General features: G+C 38.4%; 1 protein-coding gene across 7 annotated transcripts in view; it reads left to right on the top strand.

Moving 5' to 3' along the window:
- SALL2 (spalt like transcription factor 2) overlaps window positions 1-16774 on the top strand; it is an 802697-nt gene that overhangs the window by 423820 nt on the left and 362103 nt on the right. Inside the window, exon 2 of one of the 7 annotated variants that reach the window (XR_013826969.1) lies at window positions 11895-12042. The exons of 5 other annotated variants lie outside the window; for them this stretch is intronic. The gene's annotated coding sequence lies outside the window, so the exon portion shown is untranslated. Of the gene's footprint in view, window positions 1-11371; window positions 12043-16774 lie in introns of those variants that run through there. One more of the 7 variants, XR_013826970.1, reaches the window with a different exon arrangement.

Genomic DNA, 16774 nt, shown 5'->3' on the forward strand with positions numbered 1-16774 from the left:
TTCTCCACACCCTCTCTAAAATTTATTGTTTGTAGAATTTTTGATGATGGCCATTCTGACCGGTGTGAGGTGATACCTCATTGTAGTTTGATTTACATTTCTCTAATGAGTAGTGATGTTGAGCATCTTTTCATGCATTTGTTGGCAATCTGTATATCTTCTTTGGAGAAATGTCTATTTAGATCTTCTGCCCAGTTTTGGATTGGGTTGTTTGTTTCCTTGATATTGAGCTGCATGAGCTGCTTGTATATTTTGGAGATTAATTGTTTGTCAGTTGCTTCGTTTGCAACAACATATTTTCTCCCATTCTGAGGGTTATCTTTTTGTCTTGTTTATGATTTCCTTTGCCGTGAAAAAGCTTTTAAGTTTCATTAGGTCCCATTTGTTTATTTTTGGTTTTATTTCCACTTCTCTAGGAGGTGGGTCAAAAAAGATCTTGCTGTGATTTATGTCAAGGAGTGTTCTGCCTATGTTTTCCTCTAAGAGTTTGATAGTATCTGGTCTTACATTTAGGTTTTTAATCCATTCTGAGATTATTTTTGTGTATGGTGTTAGAAAGTGTTCTAATTCATTCTTTCACATGTAGCTGTCCAGTTTTCCCAGCACCACTTATTGAAGAGGCTGTCTTTTCTCCATTGTATATTCTTGCCTCCTTTATCAAAGATAAGGTGATCATATGTGCGTGGGTTTATCTCTGGGCTTTCTATCCTGTTTCACTGATCTAGACTTCTGTTTTTGTGCCAGTACTATATTGTCTTGATTACTGTAGCTTTGTAGCATAGTCTGAAGTCAGGGAGCCTGATTCCTCCAGATCCATTTTTCTTTCTCAAGATTGCTTTGCCTATTCAGGGTCTTTTGTGTTTCCATGCCAATTTTAAAATTTTTTGTTCTAGTTCTGTAAAATAAAAAATGCCATTGTTAGTTTGGTAGGGATTGCATTGAATCTTTAGATTGCTTTGGGTAGTATTGTCATTTTCACAATGTTGATTCTTCCAATTGAAGAACATGGTATATCTCTCTATCTGTTTCTCCATCTGAAGAAAGCTGTTTAATTTCTTCCATCAGTGTCTTATAGTTTTGTGCATACAAGTCTTTTGTCTCTTTAGGTATGTTTATTCCTAGGTATTTTATTCTTTTTATTGCCATAGTAAATGGGAGTGTTTCCATAATTTCTCTTTCAGATTTTTCATCATTAGTGTATAGGAATGCAAGAGATTTCTGTGCATTAATTCTGTATCCGGTTACTTTACCAGATTCATTTATAAGCTCTAGTAGTTTTCTGGTAGCATCTTTAGGACTCTCTATGTATAGTAGCATGTCATCTGCAAACAGTGACAGCTTTATTTCTTCTTTTCCGATTTGGATTCCTTTTATTTCTTTTTCTTTTCTGATTGCTGTGGCTAAAACTTCCAAAACTATTTTGAATAATAGTGGCGAGAGTGGACAACCTTTGTCTTGTTCCTGATTTTAGAAGAAGTGGTTTCAGTTTTTCACCATTGAGGATGATGTTGGCTGTGGGTTTGTCATATATGGCCTTTGTTACGTTGAGGTAAGTTCCCTCTATGCCTACTTTGTGGAGAACTTTTATCATAAATAGGTGTTGAATTTTGCTGAAAGCTTTTTCTGCACCTATTGAGATGATCATATCGTTTTTATCCTTCAGTTTGTTAATATGGTGTATCACATTGATTGATTTGCATATACTGAAAAATCCTTGCATTCCTGGGATAAACCTCACTTGATCATGGTTTATGATCCTTTTAATGTGTTGTTGGATTCTGTTTGCTAGTATTTTGTTGAGGATTTGTGCATCTGTGTTCATCAGTGATATTGGTCTATAGTTTTCTTTCTTTGTGACACCTTTGGTTTTGGTATCAGGGTGATGGTGGCCTCATAGAATGAGTTTGGGAGTTTTCCTCCCGCTGCTATATTTTGCAAGAGTTTGAGAAGGATGGTGTTAGCTCTTGTCTAAATGTTTGATAGAATTCGCATGTGAAGCCAACTGTTCCTGGGCTTCTGTTTGTGGGAAGATTTTTAATCACAGTTTCAATTTCAGCGCTTGTGATTGGGCTATTTATATTTTCTATTTCTTCCTGGTTCAGTCTCAGAAAGTTGTGCTTTTCTAAGAATTTGTCCATTTCTTCCAGGTTGTCCGTTTTATTGGCATGTAGTTGCTTGTAGTAATCCCTCATGATCCTTTGTATTTCTGCAGTGTCAATTGTTACTTCTCCTTTTTCATTTCTAATTCTGTTGATTTGAGTCTCCTTCTCTTTTTTCTTGATGAGTCTGACTAGTGGTTTATCAATTTGTTTATCTTCTCAAAGAAAGAGCTTTTAGTTTTATTGATCTTGGATATTGTTTCCTTCATTTCTTTTTCATTTATTCCTGATCTGATCTTTATGACTTCTTTCCTTCTGCTAAATTTGGGGTTCTTTTGTTCTTCTTTCTCTAATAGCCTTAGGTGTAAGTTTAGGTTGTTCATTTGAGCTTTTTCTTGTTTCTTAAGGTAGGATTGTATTGCTATAAACTTCCCTCTTAGAACTGCTTTTGGGGCATCCCATAGGTTTGGGGTCGTCGTGTTTTCATTGTCATTTGTTTCTAGGTACTTTTTGGTTTCCTCTTTGATTTCTCAGTGATCTCCTGGTTATTTACTAGTGTATTGTTTAGCCTCCATGTGTTTGCATTTTTTACAGTTTTTTTCCTGTAATTGATATCTAGTTTCATAGTGTTGTGGTCAGAAAAGATACTTGATATAATTTAAATTTTCTTAAATTTACCAAGGCTGGATTTGTGACCCAAGATGTGATCTCTCCTGGAGAATATTCCATGAGCACTTGAGAAGAAAGTATACTGTTGTTTTGGATGGAATGTCCTATAAATGTCAATTAAATCCATGTTGTTTAATGTGTCATTTAAAGCTTCTATTTTCTTATTTATTTCCATTTTGGATGATCTGTCCACTGCTGAAAGTGAGGTGTTAAAGTCCACTACTATGATTGTGTTACTGTCAATATCCCCTTTTATGGCTATTAGCATTTGCCTTATGTATTGAGGTGCTCCTGTGTTGGGTGTATAAATATTTACAATTGTTATATCTTCTTGGATTGATCCCTTGATCATTATGTAGTGTCGCTCTTTGTCTCTTGTAGTCGTCTTTATTTTAAACTCTATTTTGTCTGATATGAGAATTGCTACTGCATCTTTCTTTTGATTTCCATTTGCATGGAATATCTTTTTCCATCCCCTCACTTTCAGTGTGTATGTGTCCCTAGGTCTGAAGTGGGTCTCTTGTAGACAGCATATATACAGGTCTTGCTTTTCTGTCCATTCGGCCAGTCTATGTCTTTTGGTTGGAGCATTTAATTCATTTACATTTAAGGTAATTATCAATATGTAGTTCCTATTCCCATTTTCTTAATTGTTTTGGGTTTGTTATTGTAGGTCTTTTCCTTCTCTTGTGTTTCCTGCCTAGAGAAGTTCTTTTAGCATTTGTTGTAAAGTTGGTTTGGTGATGCTGAATCCTCTTAGCTTTTGCTTGTCTTAAAGGTTTTAATTTGTCCATCAGATCTGAATGAGATCCTTGCTGGGTAGAGTAATCTTGGTTGAAGGTTTTTCCCTTTCATCACTTAAAATATGTCCTGGCACTCCCTTCTGGCGTGCAGAGTTTCTGCTGAAAGATCAGCTGTTAACCTTATGGGCATTCCCTTGTATATTATTTGTTGTTTTTCCCTTGCTACCTTTAATATTTTTTCTTTGTATTCAACTTTTGATAGTTTGATTAATATGTGAATTGGTGTGTTTCTCCTTGGATTTATCCTGTATGGGACTCTCTGCACTTCCTGGACTTGACTGACAATTTCCTTTCCCATATTAGGGAAGTTTTCAACTATAATCTCTTCCAGTATTTTCTCAGTCCCTCTCCTTTTCTCTTCTTCTTCTGGGACCCCTATAATTCGAATGTTGGTGCATTTAATTTTGTGCCAGAGGTCTCTGAGACTGTCGTTGATTCTTTTCATTCTTTTTTCTTTATTCCGCTCTGTGGTAGTTATTTCCACTATTCTCTCTTTCAGGTCACTTACCTGTTCTTCTGTCTCAGTTATTCTCTATTGATTCCTTCTAGAGAATTTTTAATTTCATTTATTTTGTTGTTCATCATTGTTTGTTTGCTCTTTAGTTGTTCTAGGTCCTTGTTAAACGTTTCTTGTATTTTCTCCATTCTATTTCCAAGATTTTGGATCATCCTTCCTATCATTACTCTGAATCCTTTTTCAGGTAGACTGCCTATTTCCTCTTAATATTTTTTGCTCTGGTGGGTTTTTCCCTTACTCTTTCCTCTGCTGCATATTTCTCTGTGTTAACTTAACTTACTGTGTTTGGGTTTCCCTTTTTCAGGCTGCAGGTTCATAATTCCCCTTGCTTTTGGTGTCTGCCCCCATTGGATAAGGTTAGTTCAGTGTGTTGTGTAGGCTTCCTCGTGGAGGGGACTGGTGTCTTTGTTCTGGTGGGTGGGGTTGCATCTTGTCTTTCTGGTGGTCAGGGCTGCGTCCAGTGGTGTGTTTTGTGGTGTCTGTGAGCTTAATATTATTTTAGGCAGCCTCTCTGCTGATGGGTAAGGCTGTGTTCCTGTCTTACAAGTTGTTTGGCATAGGGTGTCCAGCACTGGAGCTTGCTGGCCATTGGGTGGAGCAGGGTCTTAACATTGAGGCGGAGATGTCTGGGAGTGCTCTCACTGATTGATATTACATGTGGCTGGGAGGTTTCTAGTGGTCCAATGTCCTGAACTTAGCTCTTCCACCTCAGAGGTTCAGGCCTGACACCAGGCCGGAGGACCTAGACAACAGGGGCTTATATTTGGGCTCTCCATTCTGCTCCATTGATCAATGTGTCTTTTTTTATGCCACTACCAGTGTTTTGACTACTATAGCTTTGTAATATACTTTGAAATAAGCAAATGTGATACCCTCAGTTTTGTTCCTCTTTCTCTAGATTGCTTTGGGTATTGGTGGTCTATTTTGGTACCATACAAATTTCAGGATTTTTTTGTTCTATTTCTGTGAAAAGTGCCATAGAATTTTGACAAGGATTTCATTCAATCTGTAGATTGCTTTGGGTACTATGGATATTTCAACAATTGAATTTTTTATGTCCATGAGAACAAAGTATCTTCCCATTCATTTTTGTCTTCTCAATTTCCTTAATCAATGTCTTATAGATTTCAATGTACAGGTCTTTCACTTCCTTGTTTAAATTTATTCCTAAATATTTTCTATTCGATGCAATTGTAAATGGAATTGTTTTCTTAACATCACCTTCTGATAGTTTGTTAGTAGTATGTGGAAACACAACTGATTTTTCTGTAGTGGTTTTGTATCCTGCAACTTTACTGAATTTGTGTATTCGTTCTAACATATACTGACATCTTGTGGGCACGTCTCCCACTGCTAAGCCAAATGATGTGATTTTCTTTTCACTTTCTCTTTTTGTGTATGAAAAAGTACACATTAAGAACTGGAGTAGGAAGTCTCTATGCTGTTTATTTTCGGTTGAACAACGTTTAGTTCATAAGCAAGTTAAAAGATTTTTCTAATGGAATTTTTATTGGCATTTTTGTGGCCTATTGAGGAAGAACACCAAGTCTTATACAGCCTTGAGAGGAGGGGGAAAGTCTCTCTAAATGACAAGAAAGATGGGGCTTCCCTGGTGGTGCAGTGGTTAAGAATCTGCCTGCCAATGCAGGGGACACGGGTTCGAGCCCTCGTCTGGGAAGATCCCACATGCCACAGAGCAACTAAGCCCATGCACCACAACTACTGAGCCTGCGCTCTAGAGCCCGTGAGCCACAACTACTGAGCCAATGTGCCGCAACTATGGAAGCCCAGGCGCCTACAGCCCATGCTCCACAAGAGAAGCCACCACAATGAGAAGCCCGCACACTGCAACGAAGAGTAGCTCCCGCTCTCCGCAACTAGAGAAAGCCCGTGCGCTGCAACGAACACCCAACACAGCCAAAAATAAAATAAATAAATTCATAAAAATTTTAAAGAAAAGAAATACTTTTTAAAAAATGACAAGAAAGAGTAAATGAGACTCAGATAGAGAGGGTGATGTGCTCAAAGTGACTGAGAAGGTTAAGGTCAGATCCTAACCTAGAAGCCAAGTTGCCCGATTCTCTGGTCTCCTAAAATGTTTCTAGGGATCATGTGTTAATAGGAGGGCATTTATAGACGGCATGTCTTGGTATAAAGGAAACAATAGACCTGGCACTCATCCTTACGCTCCACAAACCCTGTTCATAACTGGTCTTTCCCCATTCTCTGCGTGTGCCTAGCGGCCCCAACACAGAGTGGACTGGCCAGGAGGAGAGAAAGGAGGGAAAAAAGGAAAGACACTGTAAGAAAGAAGGGGGAGTAGACTTGAAAACGTTTTCTTGTTATCTTCTCAAGTTTAAGAGAACTAAAAGAGATTGAGGAAAAATAATTCTCTTCCCATTGGAAAAAAAATTACACTTTTCTTTGTTCCTACAAAAAATTGACAGAAATGGATCAATTAAGCTGGAAATCTGCATAGCCACTTCCTGTCTTCCTCTTTGTGTGTCATCCCATTATAAGTAGCAAGAAAACCTTTCATAATGGATTGGGACAAGGCCAGGAATCATTGAATGTTTGGAAGCTGTGCCCAGACTATTCTGCTTATAACAAAGAGAATAAAATATATCATTTGTCATAGTTTCCACATGACTTCAATATTGCATGTGAGCTAACTACTCTTTCCCCATCTGATCAGGGACGTTACTGACAGAGATACAGCAGGCCCCTCTTGTGACTAAACACGTGAATGCCGTCACCAGATCCCGGGCAAGTCCACCTACCAGCTTTTGTAAAGTTACTGTACAGATAATGGAAGAGAACAGCTTAGATGTGCGTCTCATGTTACAGATAGGACAGTTTTGGTCATTTAAGTTTTTAGAATGATCACTGTGTGTAACAAGACAATTGTTGCAGTATTTACAGAGTTTTTGCTTTTTTTCATTTTTAAAACCACATGATGTTTCCTTCATTCAGGCAGATGGGTGATTCTCAGCTCATCACTTCAAAGAAAGGATGTACTGCTGGGAAAAAAATAAAGCTGCCTTGCTTACCATTTTATTTCAAAAGTTTTAGTCCTATAGGCAAATCAAAGGACAAGCATCAGTTACAGATTTAGGAGATGATACACTGAAATAATACAAGCTAGCCTACCTGAGGCAAAATAAGCATTTTCTAAGTGGAGCAAGGGGGAGAGGAGAGAGTATCCGAGTAAAGCAAAGAGGCATAAGTATCGATGGGTCCTTGGAGGAACATTGAACCTTATCCCCTAGAGACATCTTGGAAAGAAAACCATAAGACCTCTGGGCCACTTTCATGTATTAAATAAATCTCAGTGCAGCCCTGGTTAAAACTTCCATCTTCATTTCTCTCTTCTGCTCTTTGAACCTGAGGCTTGACTCCTGGCTGCAGTAAGGTCAGCATGGCTTGCTCTGTTCTCTTCCTCTGCCTTTTGTCTTTGGTTCTAATTCCCTTGAGGTTAGGGAAGAAACAAAAATTAAGAAGAATTTTTTAAAAATGGCAGACACTTTCTCATTTAACTGGTGTGCACCTTTGGGGTCACTGCTTTCCTGCCCAACCACTGATGGCCTCGATGTGCGAGCATCCCTGTGAGAGAGCAGCCGGGGACCCTCAGGAGCCTCCTCAGGGCAGGATCTCCCCCTCCCTGTCAGATCCCATTCAGGAAGCACTCCCCATGGCCTCTTGTCTCCCCTTTTCCTGGTGGAGAACTGGCTGATGACTCAGGCCTGCTGCCTTCAGAGGTGGCACCTGTGGGACACAGCACTCACTCCTCCTCACTGTGCCTCATGGAGACACCCAGGCAGCCCCAATGCTGCCCCCCTTCACTGTACCATCCTTCTCTGATTTCCTCATCTTCTGCTTAAGTAGATGCAAAAATAGATCAAAATCTGCTCCAGAAACAGATATCCAAAGACAGAATGCCACGCAGTTTTCCTTTTTACTCCGATGATCTCTGTCTTTAAAAGCAAGTATTTTAGGATAGCGATGTCTGAAGTGGCTCATGGGGAAAGTGGAACACTCTGATGAAACTCTTCTCCTGACTGCTCCATCCCTCACATCAGCTAAAGAAGTGAAGATCAGGGGTTGCAGGGTCTGTACAGTTGCTTCTTCATAAATCCTGGAGTGCCTGGCTGTGAGTTGTTCTTAATGGAAAATGGTGAACGCTTAATGCCTCTTGGTCCCTAGTTCCGGGTCCCAGCTGCCAAATTTGTGACAATGAAAAATGCTCCAGAGTACATCTTATTCATCTAAATGGAAAAAAACTCTCTTTGATTCTATAAGTGATTCTAAATAAAGGTTTCTAATTCTTAATACAAAATAAAAAAATATACATATATAGTCCAATATTTTATATTGTGTAATTTATATATATTATAGTTAAATATATTCCAATAATATTAGTAATATCAATTAATATTTACCAATTAGATGAGCTTGAGGAACAAAATTCAATAATAAGCCCTGCACCAACCAAATCACCACAGATACAGGAAAAGGAAAGCCTGGCTGTGAGGATATGGCAGAAGATTAAACATGGTCATGAAACAATTATAAGTCATCAGTGTGGTCTCTCCTGGAAATTATTAGGAGAACTATGAAGGCAGAGGTTAGATAATTATTGTGCTATATTTTGCAATAAACAAAATTTTATCAGTGTTGTAAATTGCTTTCTTCAATATGAATTTTAAATGTTGTAAAGAATCCAGAAAGAGTAAAAAGATTAATTAAAATTATGAAGTATAATATATTTAAACTTTAGAACAGAGGAGGAAATGTTAAGAAATAACAGACTCATGGCCTTTACCATATAGAGAGGTTTTGTTTTTTAATTAAAAATAAAGAATGAAAACAAATAAACAATGAACACTTACAAAAATCTTTGATCCAACAGCATCCATCATCATAACAGTAGCCCTTGTCATAGAATTCAGACTTTCTCCATTTCACGTTTGAGTACCTGCAGTTACAAAAGGCATTCCACTAACAGCTGGCCTAGCTCATTAACGTGACAAAAACTTGCACTTACATCAGTTTTATACCAAATCTCACCATTCATTAAACCATGGATAAATTTCTTTTTGCTGTTGTTGAAAACAAGTCATTACCTTGTTTATCATTAAAAAAGAGATTTTTTTTTTTTACTAATCAAAATAGGATATGGTTTAATCAGAATAAGGTGTTACGTGCATTAGGTGTCCCCAGGTGGGTTCTGAGGTTCTCTAACCACCTAACATCTAAGTGAATACACAACACATACATTTTCATATCATCCATCCTCCTGAAATTCAGCAGTCTTCCATTTATAGTGTTTTTAAGAGTAAAATCTCCCAGTCACTTGAACCAAACTCATCAAGTAACTCACTAAAAAAGTAAACCCCCAACCTCATGCCAGACCTATTGAATCAGAATCTGTTGATCAGAATAAGACATATTTTTTCTTCATGTGATTCTTAAATGTACAGTAAAATTTGACAAATACTGTCCAATTGGTTAACTCGGGAGTTTTTATTTTTTAATCTCATCTTATATTGCCTGCAGCATTTACTTTATCTCAGAAATCCCTTCATCTTTAAACATTCTTAAGCCTGAGTTTTCCTCAACTGAGGATGGGTTAATATTACTTTGTGGTTTTTAGATTATAAAATGAGTTGTAAAGTGCTTAGCAATGGACTTGGCATATGGTAAGTGTTCCATAAATGATAATAAAGATGATTGTGGTAATGATGCGAATGACAAAATAAGGGAAGGTGGAAACAAGGATCCCATGATAATTCTCTGATCTCTTTCCCTGAACACATTGGGCAGACTTCAAAGCTGTAAACCCAAAAGATTAAAATTAAACAAAACCAGATGGTGTGGATAAAAGAATACCTCTCTTTCCCTAAAGCAGGAAATTTCCACATCTGCTTTCCTTCTTTGTAGACCTTGCCTCTTCCCCTTCCCACACGGGAGGGGTGAGGAGGGCTGATTCTGTTGTTCGCAGTCCATTTATGAGTAGGAAATTAGTCCTTAGTCTAACTTAAAATGTAGGACTCAAGACTCCACTCACTCTGCTTATATCGCTTGCATTTTAAGTCTTTGCCTACCTGTGATAATAAGCAAATCTAAGGAGAGCTAATTTAGTACGCTGTGATTGGCTACCTCTTTCTCTTTCTCTTTCATACTTGAAAATCAAGTCAACTCTTGGCCAGTTTGAGGCGTGGCCTATCTCTCCTACTCATCCTTATAGGAATTCTGAGCTTGCTTTTCTGGATTCAGAAGGAAGTAGGAAACTCCACTTAGGCCTGAACCTCAACCCACCTTTCCTGCTTTAGAGGTAATCAGGTCCTGGTTCAGCTGAAAGTTCTTCTTCACTTCCATTTGTATTAAGCTAATACATATAAGCATCCTCAGGAATCTTCCCAGTGGTGAGCAGGGCAGGATTTGGCCATTCTTACGTCCCTGGAAATATCATCAGGGGACATAAAATCCCCACTTCAAATGGAAATTGCCAAACATTTTAGTTGAATAATAATGAATATATGACATATCCAAACATGTGGGATACAGCAAAAGCAGTACAGAAGGTCCCTGACTTACGGTTTTCTGACTTTATGATGGTATGAAAGTGATATGCATTAAGTAGAAACCACACTTCAAATTTTGAATTTTGATCTTTTCCTGGGCTAGTATGATGCTCTCTTTTGATGCTGGACAGCTCCCAGCCAGTCACTGGATCACAAGGGTAAACGACCATCACACTAGTACCAAACGTAAAATAGATAGCTAGTGGGAAGCTGCTGCATAGCACAGGGAGATCAGCTCGGTGCTTTGTGGCCACCTAGAGGGGTGGGATAGGGAGGGTGGGAGGGAGACACGAGAGGTAGGAGATATGGGGATATATGTATATGTATAGCTGATTCACTTTGTTATAAAGCAGAACCTAACACGCCATTGTAAAGCAATTATACTCCAATAAAGATGTTAAAAAGAACAAAATGAAACCGGTCTGAACCCAGACAACCACTCTGCTTTTTGTTTTCAGTACAGTATTCAATAAATTACATGAGAGAGTCAGCACCATATTATAAAATAGGCTTTGTGTTAGATAATCTTGCCCAACTGTAGGCTAATGTAAGTGTTCTGAGCACGTTCAAGGTAAGCTAGGCTAAGCTATGATGTCCGGAGTTTAGGTGTATTAAATGCACTTTTGACTTAAGATATTTTCAACTTATGATGGGTTTATTGGGACGTAACCCCACTGGAAGTCAAGGAATATTTGTAATTAGAGGCAAATTTATGGATTTAAATTATATTTGTTAGGAAAGAAGAAATGTTGAGAATCAATAGTCAAACTTGCAACTCAAAGAACTAGAAAAAGTAGCAAGATAAATAAAAGAAAGTAAAGGTAGCAAATAATAAACTATGTGCAGAAGAAACAAAATTGACCAACTTTCACAAGAAAAAACAAATATATAAAGAACCCCTTACCCGTTAAAGTAACTGAATCCATAATTGAAGGATTATTAAGTTTCTCCCATGAGTAAAACTCTATGCTTAGATGGCTCACTAGTGAACTTTCTGAAAATTAAAAAAAATTATTAAAAACCTTGCACAAATTCTTCTATAGATAGAAAAGGAGCCATAAATTGCAACTTATCTAATGAAGTATTATCATCTTGATACCAAAATCTGACCTAAACATTTTAATGAAAGAAAAAGTTGAATACCAGTATCACTCAGGATCCTGGACAGAATGAACAGTAATCTCTGCTGTCTGGCTGTGTCACAAGATTTCATTCTCCATAGGACTACTTGGAAAGAGGTTCTGGGTGCTAAGCAACTACTTCATCGAGGAAGGAAAACACCAAAGATGCTCTGATTCCAGAGCCCCAGCTGCAGGGTTTGTGTACAGGCTGCAGGTGCCTGGGGAGCACTGTGTCTTCACAGCACAGAGGTAAGTGGCTGAGTCTTCAGGTTTAGGGGCTGCGATGTGCAGAGAGCTTCCCTTCTTTAACAAGGTGGCTTTTAGTCTTTCTTTCTGCTTTTCGTCCCCAACTGAGTAAAGAGCGAAGAGAAGTTCGGGTCCCTTCCCAGGATCCTGTCTATACCACAGTAGCCCGTTAAAATTGCTGACCGTGTAGCTGCAGTTGAGGATGAGACTGTCTCCCTCCTGGATTTTCAGGGTCTGAGGACTCTGCTCCACCTTGTCTTCTCCCCTCAACCCTGTTCAGGAAAACAAAATCAGAAATGAAACAAAGCTTTCAGTTCAGCAGTTTTGAAAAATTCCAACAAGAAACCTGGGATGAGCTGAGACTAAACCCCTCTCTCTCTTCTCTCCAGCTTTGGATAAATGTGCCCTTATGGTTCTCATCTCTTAACCTCCAACTTACAGCCAAGCTGAAGCCACAAGACTATGAATGCACATTCCAGCATGTTCTCCATCCTGATATCACACTCTTGATACAATTTTAATGATTCCAAATCTTCTCCCCTGAGGAGCTGCTCCTGTGTCTGAGTTCTCCTTCTCTAATGCACGAGATAGCCTTTCTGTTGGTGGCTCAGCCAATCAAGAGCAAATCCTCTAGTAGCTGTCATACTTTTGACGGTTAAGGCACTGGAGGAATGAGAGGAATGGAACCACTGCCACCTGGTGGTCACAAACACAAACATCTCACAGGACCCACTCCATGCCCCCTACAAAGACAAAAATTGATGGGAGGACATTTTTTATATTGGTGGGCATAGTGCATATGAGGTTTAAAGCAGTAATCAGAAAAGCCGCCTCTGCCTGCAATTTGAATCGTTTCATTGTTCCTTGTTTGGCCTTTAAAGCTAAACGCTATCAGAGGTTATAAAAGTTGAACGCAAGCATAGGTGTAATGGATTGTGTTTCTCTTTATAGTACACAAGAATCTCAGCAGGTGAGACCTTAAAAGGACTAGAGTGCTGAAAAAAGCGGGGGGATAGAATAACTGTGGATATGTCTGGAGACCTCTTTGACAGAGAATTGGGAACATAAGTTAAGAAACCATTGCTTCAAATAATTTTATGCCTGGCTACAGGGACCAAGTGTAACTACAACTCAGGGTCACGAACTTGATAGATCTTAGGAGAACAGGAGGGAAGAGCATGGCAGAGGGAAAGCAGAGCTCTCCATTCTAGACCCTGGAGAGATCAGAACATCACAGGGCAGAGTGGGGAACAGGAAGATACGTATAGCAAAACTAGTATTGTTTAATTTGTTTGGTTCTATGACACTCTGCTGGGTTTTTTGTTTTGTTTTGTTTTTGTTTTTACATCTTTATTGGAGTATAATTGCTTTACAATGGTGTGTTAGTTTCTGCTTTATAACAAAGTGAATCAGTTATACATATACATATGTTCCCATATGTCTTCCCTCTTGCGTCTCCCTTCCTCCCACCCTCCCTATCCCACCCCTCCAGGCGGTCACAAAGCACCGAGCTGATATCCCTGTGCTATGCCGCTGCTTCCCACTAGCTATCTACCTTATATGTGTTAGTGTATATATGTCCATGCCTCTCTCTCGCTTTGTCACAGCTCCCCGTTCCCCCTCCCCATATCCTCAAGTCCATTCTCTAGTAGCTCTGTGTCTTTATTCCTGTCTTACCCCTAGCTTCTTCATGACATTTTTTTTCTTAAATTCCATATATATGTGTTAGCATACAGTACTTGTCTTTCTCTTTCTGACTTATTTCACTCTGTATGACAGACTCTAGATTTATCCACCTAATTACAAACAACTCAATTTCGTTTCTTTTTATGGCTGAGTAATATTCCACTGTATATATGTGCCACACCTTCTTTATCCATTCATCCGATGGTGGACACTTAGGTTGTTTCCATCTCCGGGATTGTAAATAGAGCTGCAATGAACATTTTGGTACAGGACTCTTTTTGAATTATGGTTTTCTCAGGGTATATGCCCAGTAGTGGGATTGCTGGGTCATATGGTAGTTGTATTTGTAGTTTTTTAAGGAACGTCCATACTGTTCTCCACAGTGCCTGTATCAATTTACATTCCCACCACCAGTGCAAGAGGGTTCCCTTTTCTCCACACCCTCTCCAGCATTTATTGTTTCTAGATTTTTTGATGATGGCCATTCTGACCGGTGTGAGATGATATCTCATTGTAGTTTTGATTTGCATTTCTCTAATGATTAATGATGTTGAGCATTCTTTCATGTGTTTGTTGGCAGTCTGTATATTTTCTTTACAGAAATGTCTATTTAGGTCTTCTGCCCATTTTTGGATTGGGTTGTTTGTCTTTTTCTTATTGAGGTGCATGAGCTGCTTATAAATTTTGGAGATTAATCCTTTGTCACTTGCTTCATTTGCAAATATTTTGTCCCATTCTGAGGGTTGTCTTTTGGTCTTGTTTATGGTTTCCTGTGCTGTACAAAAGCTTTGAAGTTTTATTAGGTCCCATTTGTTTATTTTTGTTTTTCTTTCCACTTCTCTAGGAGGTGGGTCAAATAGGAACTTGCTGTGATTTATGTCATAGAGTATTCTGCCTATGTTTTCCTCTGAGAATTTGATAGTTTCTGGCCTTACAGTTAGGTCTTTAATCCATTTTGAGGTTATTTTTGTGTATGGTGTTAGGGAGTGATCTAATCTCATACTTTTACATGTAGCTGTCCAGTTTTCCCAGCACCACTTATTGAAGAGGCTGTCCTTTCTCCACTGTACATTCCTGCCTCCTTTATCAAAGATAAGGTGACCATATGTGCGTGGGTTTATCTCTGGGCTTTCTATCCTGTTCCATTGATCTATCTTTCTGTTTTTGTGGCAGTACCATACTGTCTTGATTACTGTAGCTTTGTAGTATAATCTGAAGTCAGGGAGCCTGATTCCTCCAGCTCCGTTTTTCGTTCTAAAATTGCTTTGGCTATTCAGGGTCTTTTGTGTTTCCATACATATTGTGAAATTTTTTGTTCTAGTTCTGTGAAAAATGCCAGTGGTAGTTTGATAGGGATTGCATTGAATCTGTAGATTGCTTTGGGTAGTAGAGTCATTTTCATAATGTTGATTCTTCCAATCCAAGAACATGGTATCTCTCCATCTATTTGTATCATCTTTAATTTCTTTCATCAGTGTCTTATAATTTTCTGCATACAGGTCTTTTGTCTCCTTAGGTAGGTTTATTCCTAGATATTTTATTCTTTTTGTTGCAGTGGTAAATGGGAGTGTTTTCTTGATTTCACTTTCAGATTTTCATCATTAGTGTATAGGAATGCCAGAGATTTCTGTGCATTAATTTTGTATCCTGTAACTTGACCAAATTCATTGATTAGCTCTAGTAGTTTTCTGGTAGCATCTTTAGGATTCTCTGTGTATAGTATCATGTAATCCGCAAACAGTGACAGCTTTACTTCTTCTTTTCCGATCTGGATTCCTTTTATTTCCTTTTCTTCTCTGATTGCTGTGGCTAAAACTTCCAAAACTATGTTGAATAAGAGTGCTGAGAGTGGACAACCTTGTCTTGTTCCTGATTTTAGTGGAAATGCTTTCAGTTTTTCACCATTGAGGATGATGTTGGCTGTGGGTTTGTCATATATGGCCTTTATTATGTTGAGGAATGTTCCCTCTATGCCTACTTTCTGCAGGGATTTTATCATAAATGGGTGTTGAATTTTTTTGAAAGCTTTCTCTGCGTCCATTGAGATGATCATATGGTTTTTCTCCTTCAATTTGTTAATATGGTGTATCACATTGATTGATTTGCGTATATTGAAGAATCCTGGCATTCCTGGAATAAACCCCACTTGATCATGGTGTATGATCCTTTTAATGTGCTGTTGGATTCTGTTTGCTAGTAGTTTGTTGAGGATTTTTGCATCTATGCCCATCAGTGCTATTGGCCTGTAGTTTTCTTTCTTTGTGACATCCTTGTCTGGTTTTGGTATCAGAGTGATGGTGGCCTCGTAGAATGAGTTTTGGAGTGTTCCTCCCTCTGCTATATTTTGCAAGAGTTTGAGAAGGATAGCTGTTAGCACTTCTCTAAATGTTTTATAGAATTCGCCTGTGAAACCATCTGGTCCTGGGCTTTTGTTTGTTGGAAGATTTTTAATCACAGTTTCAATTTCAGTGCTTGTGATTGGTCTGTTCTTATTTTCTATTTCTTCTTGATTCAGTCTTGGCAGGTTGTGCATTTCTAAGAATTTGTCCATTTCTTCCAGGTTGTCCATTTTATTGGCATAGAGTTGCTTGTAGTAATCTCTCAAGATCTTTTGTATTTCTGCAGTGTCAGTTGTTACTTCTCCTTTTTCATTTCTAATTCTATTGATTTGAGTCTTTTCCCTTTTTTTCTTGATGAGTCTGCCTAATGGTTTATCAATTTTCTTTATCTTCTCAAAAAACCAGCTTTTAGTTTTTTTGATCTTTGCTATCGTTTCCTTCATTTCTGTTTCATTTATTTCTGATCTGATTTTTATGGTTTCTTTCCTTCTGCTAACTTTGGGGTTTTTCTGTTCTTCTTTCTCTAATTGCTTTAGGTGCAAGGTTAGGTTGTTCATTCGAGATGTTTCCTATTTCTTAAGGTAGGATTGTATTGCTATAAACTTCCCTCTTAGTATTGCTTTTGCTGCATCCCATAGATTTTGGGTCGTCGTGTCTGCATTGTCATTTGTTTCTAGGTATTTTTTTTATTTCCTCTTTGATTTCTTCAG

Source organism: Stenella coeruleoalba (genome assembly GCF_951394435.1).
Source record: "Stenella coeruleoalba genome assembly, chromosome: 2".
Classification (NCBI taxonomy): domain Eukaryota; kingdom Metazoa; phylum Chordata; class Mammalia; order Artiodactyla; family Delphinidae; genus Stenella; species Stenella coeruleoalba.